Source organism: Silene latifolia, chromosome 11 (assembly GCF_048544455.1).
Source record: "Silene latifolia isolate original U9 population chromosome 11, ASM4854445v1, whole genome shotgun sequence".
Taxonomy (NCBI): Eukaryota; Viridiplantae; Streptophyta; class Magnoliopsida; order Caryophyllales; family Caryophyllaceae; genus Silene; species Silene latifolia.
In genome coordinates, this window is record NC_133536.1 from 17,260,706 (window position 1) to 17,275,629 (window position 14,924).

The window sequence follows — 14,924 nt, forward strand, 5'->3', positions numbered from 1 at the left end:
ATGTTGCTAATACAACAACATTACAAATCCACTTCATCACACATCATCATATACGAACTACTTTCTTTTTCTACCATATCATTCATCATTCTCATATACTTTTCCAACGATTCCAACCAACATGTCAACCAACTATCATGCAACATGCTTTCAACAAACCATATACAGCACAATTAACATACACGTCGCACATATACACACGGACTCCACGTTCCCATACCATGTGACTGGCTTAAGTATCATGGGGCCAAGATTTTGAAGTGAGGGCGCCTACTCACCCAAAACCTAGCATCAGCCGGGGCTCCCATTACACATACACCAGGTTCATTTTATTAGACTCCCTATGTTCATTATGTTCATTTGTTACAGGTTCCAAAATCGTCGCTCTGATACCATTTGTAACACCCCCATACTCCAAGTGCCTTACCAGGACCACTCAGGTATAAGGATACTACCATCTCGGTTGCCCGAGGTACTGAATATCATAAGACAATAAAGAAACGTACTTTTAAAGTAATTATAGATTAAGTGATTACATGTTCAAACCAAAACTAATAAAAGGAATTACAAGGTTCTCATACGGTCTACAACTAAAACTATCAAAGCTACTAGACTTCGTCGACACGGCGGAAGACTTCTAAACGCCACGTGATGACTCATCCCAGCTATCCCATACGCGTCATATCACACTGCTCAATAATCGCTCACCACCCCGAATGGATCACCACAGTTTTAAAACATTTAAACGGGTCGTACTAATCACACAATTCAATACATATATCAACAATAAGATAAAATGCATGACAGACTTAATCATCACACACACACACACACACACAACCAACCAACTCCAATCACCTCAATCATTGATCGTCCACTGGACCCACCACGCCATGGGGGGACCGCACCGTTCCCACCTAAGCCCCGCTCATCATACCGAGCGATAACCCCGTCCATTAATGTGCACATCCCCTTCCGTGGCGGGTTCCACGAAGGGCGAAACTAGGGCGTGAAGCCACTCCCGCAAGTGACTCCACTCGGTAGAACGCATCTCGAGAACCATAGACAACCAATCACAATCACAATCACAGGTAGTCACAATACAATTACCATATCAAACAATCAATCTCAACACATCAACAATCATCCCATTATGGGACTAATACGAGTAGGAAATCCTACCCGGAAAGCACAACATCGAGACGGTATCAACAATTTGTATCAAAAGTCTCTTCTACGAACCCTCCTCCTATCATATAACACATAGAGGCTACACATCACAAACTACACACAAAACCCCAATCTCTAAATTAGGGTTTAACCAAACTTAACAAAACATTATAAAAATTATATTAAAAGCTTACCCTCGACGCAGGGGAACTCAACGATACGAATAACGACAAGAACTCGACCGTCGAACTCCGGGAATTGCTAAGGATGCGATTAGGAAGATGAACTGGTTGCTTTCTCTCTTAAACAGGGTTTTAGGTTTTGTAAAAGTGATTTAAAACAATGACGACTATGTTTAAATACCTTAATCGCATAATTAACAAAACCCGAGAAAACTCCCCGTAAAACCGGACACTCGATCGAGTACCCAAGGTACTCGATCGAGTACCCCCTTACTCGATCGAGTACCCCAGCTACTCGATCGAGTACCCAACAGGTCAGAAACTATTTTATCTCGTAACTTACCCTTACTCGACAGAGTAAGGGCTACTCGATAGAGTACCCAAAGACTTATAAATACGGAGTATTACAGTCACTACCGCCGGCTCTAAGGGCTCCGTCGGTGGGAGGTGCTCAGGAGCTGGAATCTTCATCCAACTCACGCCCCACACCCTCTAAGCTAGGCTACCGTCAGCCAAAGTCCTCAACCATTTCAGGTCGAGATAGTAGTCACGATCCATAGTGGGCACTGGGGTAGGTAGAGGCACGTACTCCGAAGAAGCCTCAAAGGAGGTTAGCTTTTCAGCTAACCGAGTGGCGATAGCGCCACAACTCAGGTACCGGGAAGAGGCAGTAGCCATCAAGGCAAGGGCAACACAAACCATGGAAGGAGAATTAAAGACCACTTTCCTGGTCCGCTCCGGGTTCAAGTAAGACATCAGAAGTAACACCTCATGGTTGTTCAGCTTACTGATATCCGGTCGGTCATAAAGGAGGTTCGAGAGGGAACGAAGAAAGATCCTCAATGTGACATGCTTTGAACATCATTAATCGCATGTTACTTGAGGTGGGGGTTGGTTTCCGGTCGAGACAAGGCATTAGGCGGCATACACCGCACTCGGCGGGATATCGGTGATGGAGTCCTTGGGAGGCTTGGCCAACCCAAGGTGAGAAGCAAATTGGTCCATAGAAAGCAAGAAACTAGTGTTCATCAACCGAAACTCAACGGTGCAGGGCGGCGGGTCATAGATAAAGGAGCTCATAAACTCCAAGGTAAGAAAAGGATAAGAGTGTTTCCTCAGCCTATACAAACCCATAAGGCCCAAAGTCTCAAATATGTGACGGACATCCGTCTCTATCTCCAATTCCTCCAACAGTGTAGTATCTATACACCTCGTTGGTCTCATCTTGCGTTTTTGTAAAACTACAAAACGCTCTCGTTGTTGAAATCAACAAAAACAACGAAGGGTACTCCGGAACTGCGGGTACCACAAGTCCACTCCCTTCCCCAACCTCAGCCGGATTACCCCTCCCCCGTTTACTTTGACGAGTTCCTATGTTCAGTCTCGGCATCTGTTTCAGCATATGACTTAAGCAACTTGCATAAACACGTAAAGCATATACTTCATGTAATTTGGACTTTACATACTCAGTTAGGCACTCAAATTTACCAACAAATTCGACATGTGAAGCACATAATTCATGCCATTAACTTTGAATACTCAGCTAGGTACACACATTCACCAGCAGTCTCCCAAATTCTATATATAAGCTCAGTTTACTACTACTCATAAGCCATACTTGTGAAAAATTTATCATGCTGATTGCACATGCTCAACAAATTCGGATATCCTAGCATGATTCTAAGGTTGTTCCATACACATCCTAATCACATGTGAGGCATTCATACTAACTCATGAAAAACTAACTTAGACATATCATCATCATCTTCCATATTAGAAACAACAACTTAATTAATTTTTTTTTTCAGACGGTCTTTACAACTGCAACAATTTTGGCATATTTTCATCAATTATCATCACTACAATCATATTGAAGTTCATCTTACACTTAAACAGTCATACACAACACCAAATTCTAATTATAAATCACGAATTTCCATTTGAGGCACTTTTAAGACGGAGTTTTACGGCAACTTTTAAGGTGAAAATCATCTAAATCCATCCTTCAACATGATATAAACAATGCATAGGATTCAATTCCATCATCTAATCAACGTGAATCAATCAAAAATCGATTTCAATTTTGTAAACCCTAGAAATTTCGGTTTCAAATTTTGCAATTTCTAGTCTAATTTACAGCGATTAATCACAAACAAATATGGAAAGAAGGCATGTGAATCATATTTCAACTATTAAAAGCAATAATCTACCCATGTGAATCGAAAATTTCAGATTGTTTCACCATTCTAACACATTCAAATCAATAAACCATGTAAATTAGGGAAAAAAGCATACCTTGATTGAGTAGCAAAGTAAGGAAACGAAATTAAACAAAGAAATCAACCCCAAGAATCACCACTAACCCAAGAGTATGAGAGATTTTGAGGATTTTGAGAGGAAACAAGCTTTAGGGCTCGAAATATAGAGGAAGAATGAGAAGAAATAGAAAGAATAGGGGTTTTAAGAAACCCATAGGATTCTCTGTACAGTAACCTACTCGATCGAGTGTCTAGGGTACTCGATCGAGTACCACCCTACTCGATCGAGTAGGAGCTATTTCGTCGAGTATCTGCGGGAAATCTTTCCACATCCCGACGTCATAGCTTCCTAACTAGATCGAGTGAGGTCTACTCGGTCTAGTAAACACTCGCACTCGGTCAAGTATAGCTAAGTACTCGGTCGGAAGTACAAAGTAAATCGAAAAAAATACCTGCAAAACAACACCGCGTGTCGATTCCAAACTAAGTTCGGAATTCGGCACAAATTGTCACGCTCATTCTCGTATTACTATTAATACTCAAGCATTAAGCATCGTCTTGACAAATAAGGTGTATGTCACACTACGCTACACAATTACCCAACTCGGTTTACCTGCTACCGAGTCATTCATGAACATAATTACGTCATCATATTACACTTAAGACTCGCCTTAACATATCGCTACCAAACTCGCGTTCACAATAACATGAAACATATAATTAACACTAATCCATTCTTTCTTATAACATATAATTGTATATCCTCATAACCAATTACTCTATCATGTTCTACATTCGATCATAAGCAAATCATTTTATACAAATCAATTATTACGCAGCGGAAATTTCAACTTATAAACAAGGCATAAACGCATTACTATATGCTATGTTTCAAATTATAACTCAACAATTCTATAACTATCATCATTGTACTCACGGTAGAGTTTATAAACTCGTACATGACTACCGTCACCATCAATTTACAGCAATCACTAACATGTTCATCCTTCTATTATAGCACACCCATTTACCTTCAACGCATTTCTATCGAATAGACTTTTGTCACGTATCTCAAAATCATCATACAAGCTCACTAATCATGCCAAAACTTCACTAACACGGCCCAAATACAACTATCATATCCTTGTTAACTCTAACCAAGGCTCAACTACAAGTAACTCCGACACAATTAGCATACACGTCACACATATACACACGGACTCCACATTTCCGTACCATGTGACTGGCTTAAGTATCATGGGGCCAAGATTTTGAAATGAGGGCGCCTACTCACCCAAAACCTAGCATCAGCTGGGGCTCCCATTCCACATACACTAGGTTCATTTTATTAGACTCACTACGTTCATTATTTTTATTTGTTACAGGTTCCAAAATCGTCGCTCTGATACCACTTTGTAACACCCCCATATTCAGAGGAGCCTTAACTAGGCCTTCCTTAGCATATAAGGGCGTTACCATCTCGGTTGCCCGAGGATAGTAATAATCAAATGTCGATAAAAGAACTATTATGTTATATTACAAGCGATTTAAACCAACAAACGTTATGAAAGATACAACTCAAAGACTACTCGCTATGACTATCGTATCTCGTGAAGACTCATCCCTGCCCGGACTCCAGCTATCAACAACATCAACACCTGCTAAGACCGACTGCTCACCATAAGGGATCACGGCAGACATATAACAAACAAACAACCACACAAGGTCAGTACTGAGATAAGATACGTCAACAGCAACTACAATTATCAACACAATACAATGCTATCATTCCCAAACACAATCATGATAACCCAACCAACTCTGTCACTGACTGTCCACTGGACCACCCCTGCCAGTGGGGGACCGCAGGCGTTCCCACCTAAGCCCCGCTCATCATATAGAGCGATAACCCTGTCCATTATTGTGCACATCCCCTTCCGTGGCGGGTTCCACGAAGGGCGAAACTAGGGAGTGAAGCCACTTCCTCAAGTGACCCCACTCAGCCGAGAACGCATCTCGAGAACCAGAGACCACAACCACAATCACAACCACAACCGTCACAATACAATTACGATACTAAGCAATCACAATACAATCACAACGACCGACACACTAAACCATCTACAGAAACTGAGTAGGCGAACCTACCTTTAAGCAACCGCAACCAATCCACGCCGACATACAACATATCCAGCAATCAAGCAAAGCCTATAACCACAATACAAATATCTATTACTATCAAGCAAACCCTAACTGTAAAGAACAAGGACACGGGTGATGATTATGACATACCTATAGGGAGAAACTTAGCAAATGACCGCTACCCGACTCAAGTGACGCTCTCCTAAGGCACAAGGATCTTCAAGAAGGCTTCCATGGAGGTTTTGAGGTGAAGGGAAGGGAAAGAGGCGACTGAAGGATAGGAGGAAAGTGGCGGAAGTGATTTGCGGATTTAACAAAACGCGATATAAAACCCTCGCTGAAAACTCGGTACTCGATCGAGTACCCAACATACTCGATCGAGTGGCCCCCTACTCGATCGAGTAACCTAGCTACTCGATCGAGTAGCCTCTACTCTATCGAGTACCACTCTTAACACGGAACCCAAGATGGTTTTGGCACTCACTTCTAAGACTATTCCCGCTCCCAAGGTCAGTCAACGCTGGTCAAAAGGTCTCTAAAAGGGCGGGTATTACAAATACTATTGCATGAAACCAAATTTTCAATACAAGATGTGATTGACGAACTCGAAAACCGAGACGATGAACCAATAGTACACATGTGTGCAAGCTCATGCGCTATTCGATTTACCTTCCTACTAACATGAGAACAAGAGACCGAAGTAAGATTGCTATAACTCGCACGGATATCGTCAACAATCAAATGGAAGTCGCTTCTCTCCGTTTTCAAGCCTTGAAGAGCTTTGATTAGCTCATTGCAATCACTCTCAACCATCACCTCCAATTGTCCTCGCCTAATCGACTCTTGGATGCCTAGCAAAGCCGCTTCTGCTTCCGCCATTCGTGGTGTCATAATTCCTCTCCTCCTCACTGCCATTCCCCACAACACCTTCCCCTCCCGGCTATGACAAATCACCCCAAGTCCTATACCTTGTCCCTCCTTAACCCCGACATCTATACTAACAACCATACTCCCATTTCGTTGACTCCGTATTCGTGGAACTCCACCATTGCCTTCCTCTCCCCTGTTTTGAACACCTCCCTCCCTCTCTCCCCTGCCCTCTCCCGCCACCTCATCCTCTGCTCTCATCTCCCTCAAAATTCCCTTCACTCGCTTCACCACCCTCTCACAACAAACATCAACACCTTCAAATATCGACTTATTGCGCGCCTCCCAAATGGCCCAACATCCAACCATGAAGCAGTCCCTTTCCCCACTATCGAAATCCTCCCACACATCCTCCTTCCACTCCTTCACCCTCTCATATCCCCTCTATAACCTCACCTCCACTCCCAACCCATCCCAGACCCCTTCCACCCACCCACATCCCTGGCGAAATGAAGACAAGTCTTTATTCCTCCGTAACAAACAGGCAGTCCCAATTAATCGAGCGAACACGACCAGCTAGATTGCTTCTCATAGCTAACGCATCATTGCTAAACTGCCAGAAGAAGGTTTTAATTCTCGGCCACACCCTTGCACTCCAGATACGGTTCCATAGTTTCTTCTCTTTTACTCTTTCCGACTGACCATCCTCTTCTCCATAATCCCCTGCCAGCGCCTTATATGCTGATCTTACCAAGTACAAGTCATCCTTCTCAAGGTCCCAACACCATATATTTTCAGCTTTGTTCATCGGGATGCGCATTTGGAGGATTTTATCCTGCTCAAAAGGAAGAAAGAGCTCACGTACCTTCTGTGTGTTCCAGCTCCTCCCGTCCGCATTAAACAATTCGGCCACCACCATCCGCTGATCAGTTGTTCGTCTCGGTGAGATAACCTTCCTTGATTGAGTGCCAACTATTCAGGGATCATTACACACTTCGGTGCTCAATCCATTACTTATTCTCCGTCGTCTTCCCAGATTTAAAACCGTCTTTGCTTCCCAAAAACCACGCCAGGTATAGCTTGGGTTATTACCCAACCTTGCTTTCATATAGGAGCCATTCAGAAAGTATTTCCCTCCTATAACCCGAGACATAAGGCTATCCCAGTTTATAAGAAGACGCCATGCCTGTTTTCCCTATAGTGCCAGGTTAAAATCATGAAAATCCCGAAAGCCAAGTCCACCCAAGCTCTTAGGTTTACACAATCGCTTCCAAGCTATCCAAGGAATTTTTCGTTTGCCATTATCCGCTCCCCACCAAAACCGAGAGACAATAGAGCGTAATTCATCACAAAATTCTTCGGGAACTTGAAGACACTCATTGCATACATAGGGATTGATTGGGCGACTGCCTTTATCAATACTTCCCTACCGGCCTTCGAAAGTAGCTTCCCTCTCCATTCCTGCAACTTCTTACTCAACTTGTCCCTCACCACCCTAGCTATGATCCCCTTCGAGTGCCCGACAATAGTAGGCAGACCCAAATATTTATCGTGCTCCTCTACTACTTCCACCCCTAAACACCCCGCCAAGTCCTCTTCCGACCTTCACTGGTCCCCTTCGAGTGTCTAGCTTGTTTATTGGTTACTTTTATTTTAGAAATTCCGATTTTATATGGACATTAAATCGTCTTCTACCATTATCAATAATCACAAATTATAGGGGTAAGACACTATCTATTTCGGTAGGAAAATCAATCATTTATTTCTAATTCCTAATTTATAATAAAATGAAGGGATTTTCTCATGTGTACCCTTCTGGTTTTAGGTTTTCTCACATATACCCTTGCTTTTCTTTTATCCTCACTTATACCCCTGTACTTTCTCACTTGTCCCAAAGGTAACCTTACAATTGTTTTCCGTCACATATACCGTTAGTTAAATCTCACCACCATGATTATCCCATAAACAACCCAAATTACCTTCTTTAAGCTCTCTGTCTTACGCTTCACCATGGCACAACAGTACAACACCAACCGTTTAATCAACCATAGCCACTTATCACTCCACCTTCAACCAATTGCGGCATTAAAGAAAACACAACATCGATAGCTCCGACATCATCAACAACCTAAACCAGATTTAAAACAACCCACAAACTCGACCCTCAAACAACCCAAGTACTTCCTACTACAACCATTTAAAACCTAGTACGCCCTTACCTCCTGCCATTTCATACACCATCATAATAAAACTCCAAGTTCAAACCACAATAACCACCAGAGATGATGTCGAAAATCAAGCACGATTCCACCACATTCGTAGCCGACCACGATGTAAAATCCTCTTTAATAATGGATTGTCGACATCATCAAGTCAAATTAAGCTGCTGTAGAAGGAGCTAGCACGGCTGAACAAATTTGGTTGTAGCTAGCTTGTGGTGTTTGAAGGTTTAAAATTATGTCGAAAATGGTGATGATGAAGAGATTGCTATATTAGTGGGGGTGGTTTAATGGTGGAAATGGAACAATATGTTGGTGCCAGAGTTTATATAGGAAATGATTTAATGGTTGAAGAAAGGAGATGAATTATTGGGGAGGGTGATTTTTTTTTTGATCGAAAAGTTTGGGGAGGGTGATGGTAAGAGATGAAGGTGGTTTGGTGTTAACGGTATATGTGACGGAAAAGAATTGTAAGGTTACCTTTGGGACACGTGAGAACGCACAAGGGTATAAGTGGGGATAAAAGAAAAGCAGGGGTATATGTGAGAAAACGTAAAAACAGAAGGGTACATATGAGAATATCCCTAAAATGAATTATATATTTTACATTATGAAACCGATTCACAAAGTAAAACCGTGCCAAACAATAATCACATCACACTTTAATAGTGTAATTAGTTTCATTTCGACACAATTTTAAAGGTACGAATAGAGCTTGTAAAAGCATGAATCGACGCCGTCCAAAATATGATCCGATACAACCCGAAAATTGGGTGAATCGAAACCGACATGATCCGGAACCGACCCCATAACCGAAAGTAGCCTTATTTTTTTCTAACCCGAACCCACCTGAACCGACCCGTGACCCGATATTTTTTTCAACTCGATAGATGACCTAATAATAAACTAGCTTAATAATGGTTTGAATAACAACAAATTGACATTTATCTTACTTATTTTCACTTAAAACTACAAATAATACACCTACCTATTATTTAAACATAAAATTATCATCTAAAACTAAATATATAAGATAAAATATATGCTGATAACCTGACCCGACACTGACCCGACCCGGCTTTCCACCCGTTGATGACCGACCCAAAAATGACCCGACATAAACCGAACTGACCTGAACCCGTCACTGACCCAAGCCCGATATAAACTGATTCGTAACCGACCCGAATGACCCGATTACCACCACTAGTTATACAAAATACTGGAAGGGTCATGCTCTTTCATGGACATGATTTACTCAATCATGGACATAAATGACCATTATACCCTTATCATTTTTACAACCTCATTTTTCATTCGTAGTTGCTCTTTCATGGACGAAAAATACTCTTTTATAGAACTTTTTTCATTATTTTTCCATACCTTACCCTTCTCCAGAAAAAACAAAATACCAAACTCTCGCTAATTTCTTCCTCCTCACAAAATTAATCAAATTCGTCAAATTATTCAATTATGGACGCCGCTAGTTCTAATGTCGATCAATTAATAATTCTAATTCATTAACTTTATTAACTATGATGTATTAAATTGGGAAGATAGATTAATTTAGACTAATGAAATTAAGGTTTGAAGAAATTAGAATGGTTTGATAACTTTACGGGGGAAGAAAATTTAATTAAGTCATGTGTATTTGGGGAGATGTAAAGAATCATTTGAATGCATGTATTTGTGGGATAAAACTTTGCCATAGTTGTTGCTCCTACATACTATTGTTTAAAATTTTATTCAAAACTTCAACGATTGAGCGATGCCTACTAGTTGAAAACAAACTGGTAGATTAGTTTTTCGAGATCGCGGCTTTAGTGAATTCTTCATAAATCAGACTTACTTTTAGATGTGTAGCTTTCATTTAGAGGCCATCTTGGGTTAGAAAACAGACAGAGAGCTAGGAATTACATGAACAGACGTGTCGTTCACCAGATTTGTTTTGTGCTATAAATCATGGAGTTTATTCAATTAATTGTTGAACCTGAGTTTTGTGTAAACTCGAAGAAATCATAGAGATGTGGGTAAACACGGAGAAAACTCTTATTTACCCATAATAGGAATGACCGGTAGCGGGAGAGGAGATGTGGTGGTGGGTGGTGCGGTTGTAATACTATGGTTTTACGAGTCTTTGGGTCATGGGCGAACCCACGTTCACCAATGGTGATGCAAATGCTACACCATAACTCAAAAAAACAATGAGGAACTAAAATTTTGCTACACCATAAATAACCTTATTAACTTGCATTAATTATGATTTATCTTCTCGTGATTCTTTTCCAGAATACCCCCACAATATACTTCACCATTTAATCATTAATTATTTGTTTACCCTCTCATTAATTACTTAATACTTGCCTCTTGATCTTTACTATTATTAATACTCTAACTAATTCCCTAAAGACATTAATTAGTTTTCTGTTGACCACTTTACTCTTTCCAAATTCTTAATGATGAAAAATAATAAATACCACGACATAAACAAAGTGTCTAGGGAAAATTTCTAGTATCCTACTTAAAGTCATTTTTCCTTTTTTCATTTTATAGCCCAAGTTGTGATTAGTAAGTGATTTTTTAATAATTATTGTTGGCGTTTACCAATGAAGAAGACTGTCTTTGTGTTTAGAATTTAATTTGCGGGTAACATTTTTATATCAATTTTTCTGAAATGTGCTCTAAAGGCACATTTTAAAAAGAGTGAAATGGAAAGTTTGACAATAAACATGACATTGGAATTTGAAAACGTGTTTTAATACTTCAGTTTTCCATTATATTTTAGAAAAATCGTTTTTAAATTAATAGGACATACGCATAAGTCTAAGGAATATTAAATTGTTATTAGAGGAAAGGTGTAAGAAATTGAAAAATTAAACGTGTATATATATATACTAGATTTAATGTCCGTGCGATGCACGGGCCTAAATGTAAGTTTCTATAGAATATCACTGATAAGTGATATCCATCGGGTAAACAACTTACTGGCATACTTTTATCCATACAAATTCTCATTTAAGACGACACTCGACGGTTCAAGTATCATACCATTTGTGTATATAATAAGACAAACATATTGCTTTTCGGCTTTTCCCTATACAGTCTTACTGTGACACCCTCAATTTAAGCCTTAAATAACCACGTAAAATATACAGAAAAACTGACGGGATATGTTTGTAAATGGTTCAACTAGACAAAACCTGTAAGATTTAAAACTTTCCCAAACCATTCACAAACATCTCCGACTTAAGGGTGTCAAAACCTGCAAAAGCTAACAACTAATTTACATGCCATAGCTAACGATAAGAAATATAATGATACAAACCAAAATCAAAAAGGGAGACATATGTCCCTTCAAAATATATACAAAACCAAAAGTCTAAAGGTTTACTATAAAAATAGCCAAACTAGGTCCAAGGTTCTCTTGCTCACTAGCTCGTCCGTGAACCCCCACTAAGCATTATCAACCTGTCAATCGCATTTTATACAAACACGAAAGCCACAATTCAGTGGGGAATAACTTCGAGTCCTCCCAGCCACGAAATGTCATATTTAATGTAACATGTAGTGTAACATGTAAACAATATGATAACCAATGTAACTAACAAGTATTCTAACCTATGAATACTAAACTGACAAAATTAAACTATCATGTGAGACATATAACAAGCAGTAATCCAAACTTTATCAATTGTAACCGGCTTACATCTCACCTATTACAATTCATAAAGTCACCATACAAGAAAGGGCAATATATCAAAGACAGGCATAAGTTCTTAGTACGGTCAATAGTCACTCTGTAACTCGAGTCTATACCACGAGGTAGGGAAGGTAATCGAACCGGTATCTTGGCTCAGAGGTTCTATCAAAACATGGCCAAGACACAACACAACCCTAGCCTAAAATCTGCGCAGACCTAGACATGCGGATACACACCACCGCACCCAAGACCCACAATTTTTCTAAAACAAAGTGAGTACCCTAAGGAGTCCACCAAAGGGTTGGCTAGTACTTAAGCTGACCACTTACTATCAAAATAAGTAACGAGGTCATGCCCCAACTTGGATATAAACCCACCAAGTCAGGAACACAAAGGCTATTAAGCAGTGAACATATACTCGTCAGAGACTATAAAGACCTATCTATGACAAACACAACAACCTGCAAGAAGTATTCAATACCAATTCTAGCAATATTAACAATATTAAAGGCTTCAGGGAATCTAGGGCCGTTTCTACAATATAAGAAACTATTAAATTCAACCAACTATACATGTGAACTAAAAACTTGATAAATGGCCTAAAACAAGAAAAAGGCCGATTATCCAATTCATATAAAATTTCATCCAACCGAATTTTTACCCGCAACCCCACCTGCGACAGTGCGGTTAAATTGCGTGACCAATCACTCAATTAATCGACATCGAATCGATCAAAGGGACTAAGGCTCGATTTTTCGACAATCATCAAAACATTACAATTATCGCTATAAAATTCATTTGAGCCTAATCATTACAATTTCATTTTATAATCTACCCTAACATGTGATAACTATCAATATGAGCATAATTTTACCAATCTCATTATCTTTACTACTAACATTATTCATTTCAAAGGTTTAACCATATGATACTTATTCTAACTATAACATTAATGAACCTAAAATGATGAACAAAGCATGAAAAACCGCGAAACAAGCAACAGGCTGACCCGGGCCAGCCGTGGGCCTGTCGGGCCTGCTGGCCGCCACCCCCACTTCTTCATTTTTTCCGTTTTTGTTCATTTTAATTCCGTTTTAAGCATTACTTAATCGTTCCCATTCCATTTTTATACTAATATGAGTACTAAAACTAACAAAAGACATGCATGCAACCCATTTTATCATGTGAAAATTAACTACTCAAACAAAAATCACAAAAACATACAAAAAGCAAAGAATGTGACGATTATTCGTCGAGTAACTCGAAATATGTTACCTTAAGCTAGAAAATGAGCAATTAGCACCTTGAAAACCAACCCTAATCTGTCGACTAACCACTATCTTCGACAATATACGAGTCCCCAAACTCGTCTCCCAAATCTTCACCTAAATAAACAATAAAAACACAATAATAAGCATAAAAATCGAAATTATACCGAAAATCGTCTTAAAACAACATCAAGAAAACTGAAATTAAAACATACTAGGTTGTAGATCTCGAAGAGAGGATTCCGGAAATATAACTTTTGTGAAAATCCGACAAGAAATGGGGAAGTTATGGTGAAATTTGGCTTGAATTTTGTATAAAATGGTGTATTTCTTGATAGGAAAGCTTTAGAAGGTTGAGGAAGATGAACAAAAGAAAAATCAGAAAAAAGATAGGGAAAGGGGGAGGGTGCCGCGGGAAAAGGAAAGGAAAGGAGGAAGGTGCGGGTTTAAGTCGGGATTTTACGAGTCGGTTTTATGCCGTTTCGATAATAATTAACCGCATCAAATGTAAATTCGACAAGACCAAAGTTCTTAAACACGAGATTACAAGAAAATTGAATACTCATACGACCCATTTCCAAAATCGTTTGCCCAATTTTCAATAGAGTTGTCATTTTTCCCCGAAATGCCCTTATTTCGAAATAAAAAGTTTTTACACGGTTTAAACTATTTTTAAACATTTCAAAACTATCAAAATAAATACTTTACTTCAAAATATAATAAAATTATATTTCTTTGAATTATTATTACTTCAAATACATTAATATTAAATTTTACTTGATTAATAAATTACTTTCGCAAAATAATAACGGTCCAAAATTACGGGGCATTACACTTACATACACTTTTGGTATTATTTGACCTGTTTTAACCTTGAGACAGATAGTGCCGTCTTAAGAGATATTAATTGTCCATCCATATCTAATGTTTAAGTTCACCTATAATTATCCATTCTCTACCTTTTTATTTTATTTTATTTTATTTTTGTCTATAGGGAATCACTACTTATAAGGGTGATCTTGATGCTGACGGAGGTTTGAACCCAAGTTAAGAGTACTAACTCACATGACTTTATAACTATGCCAATTGACATCTGCTACCCTTTTAGTCGCATGCGTCTA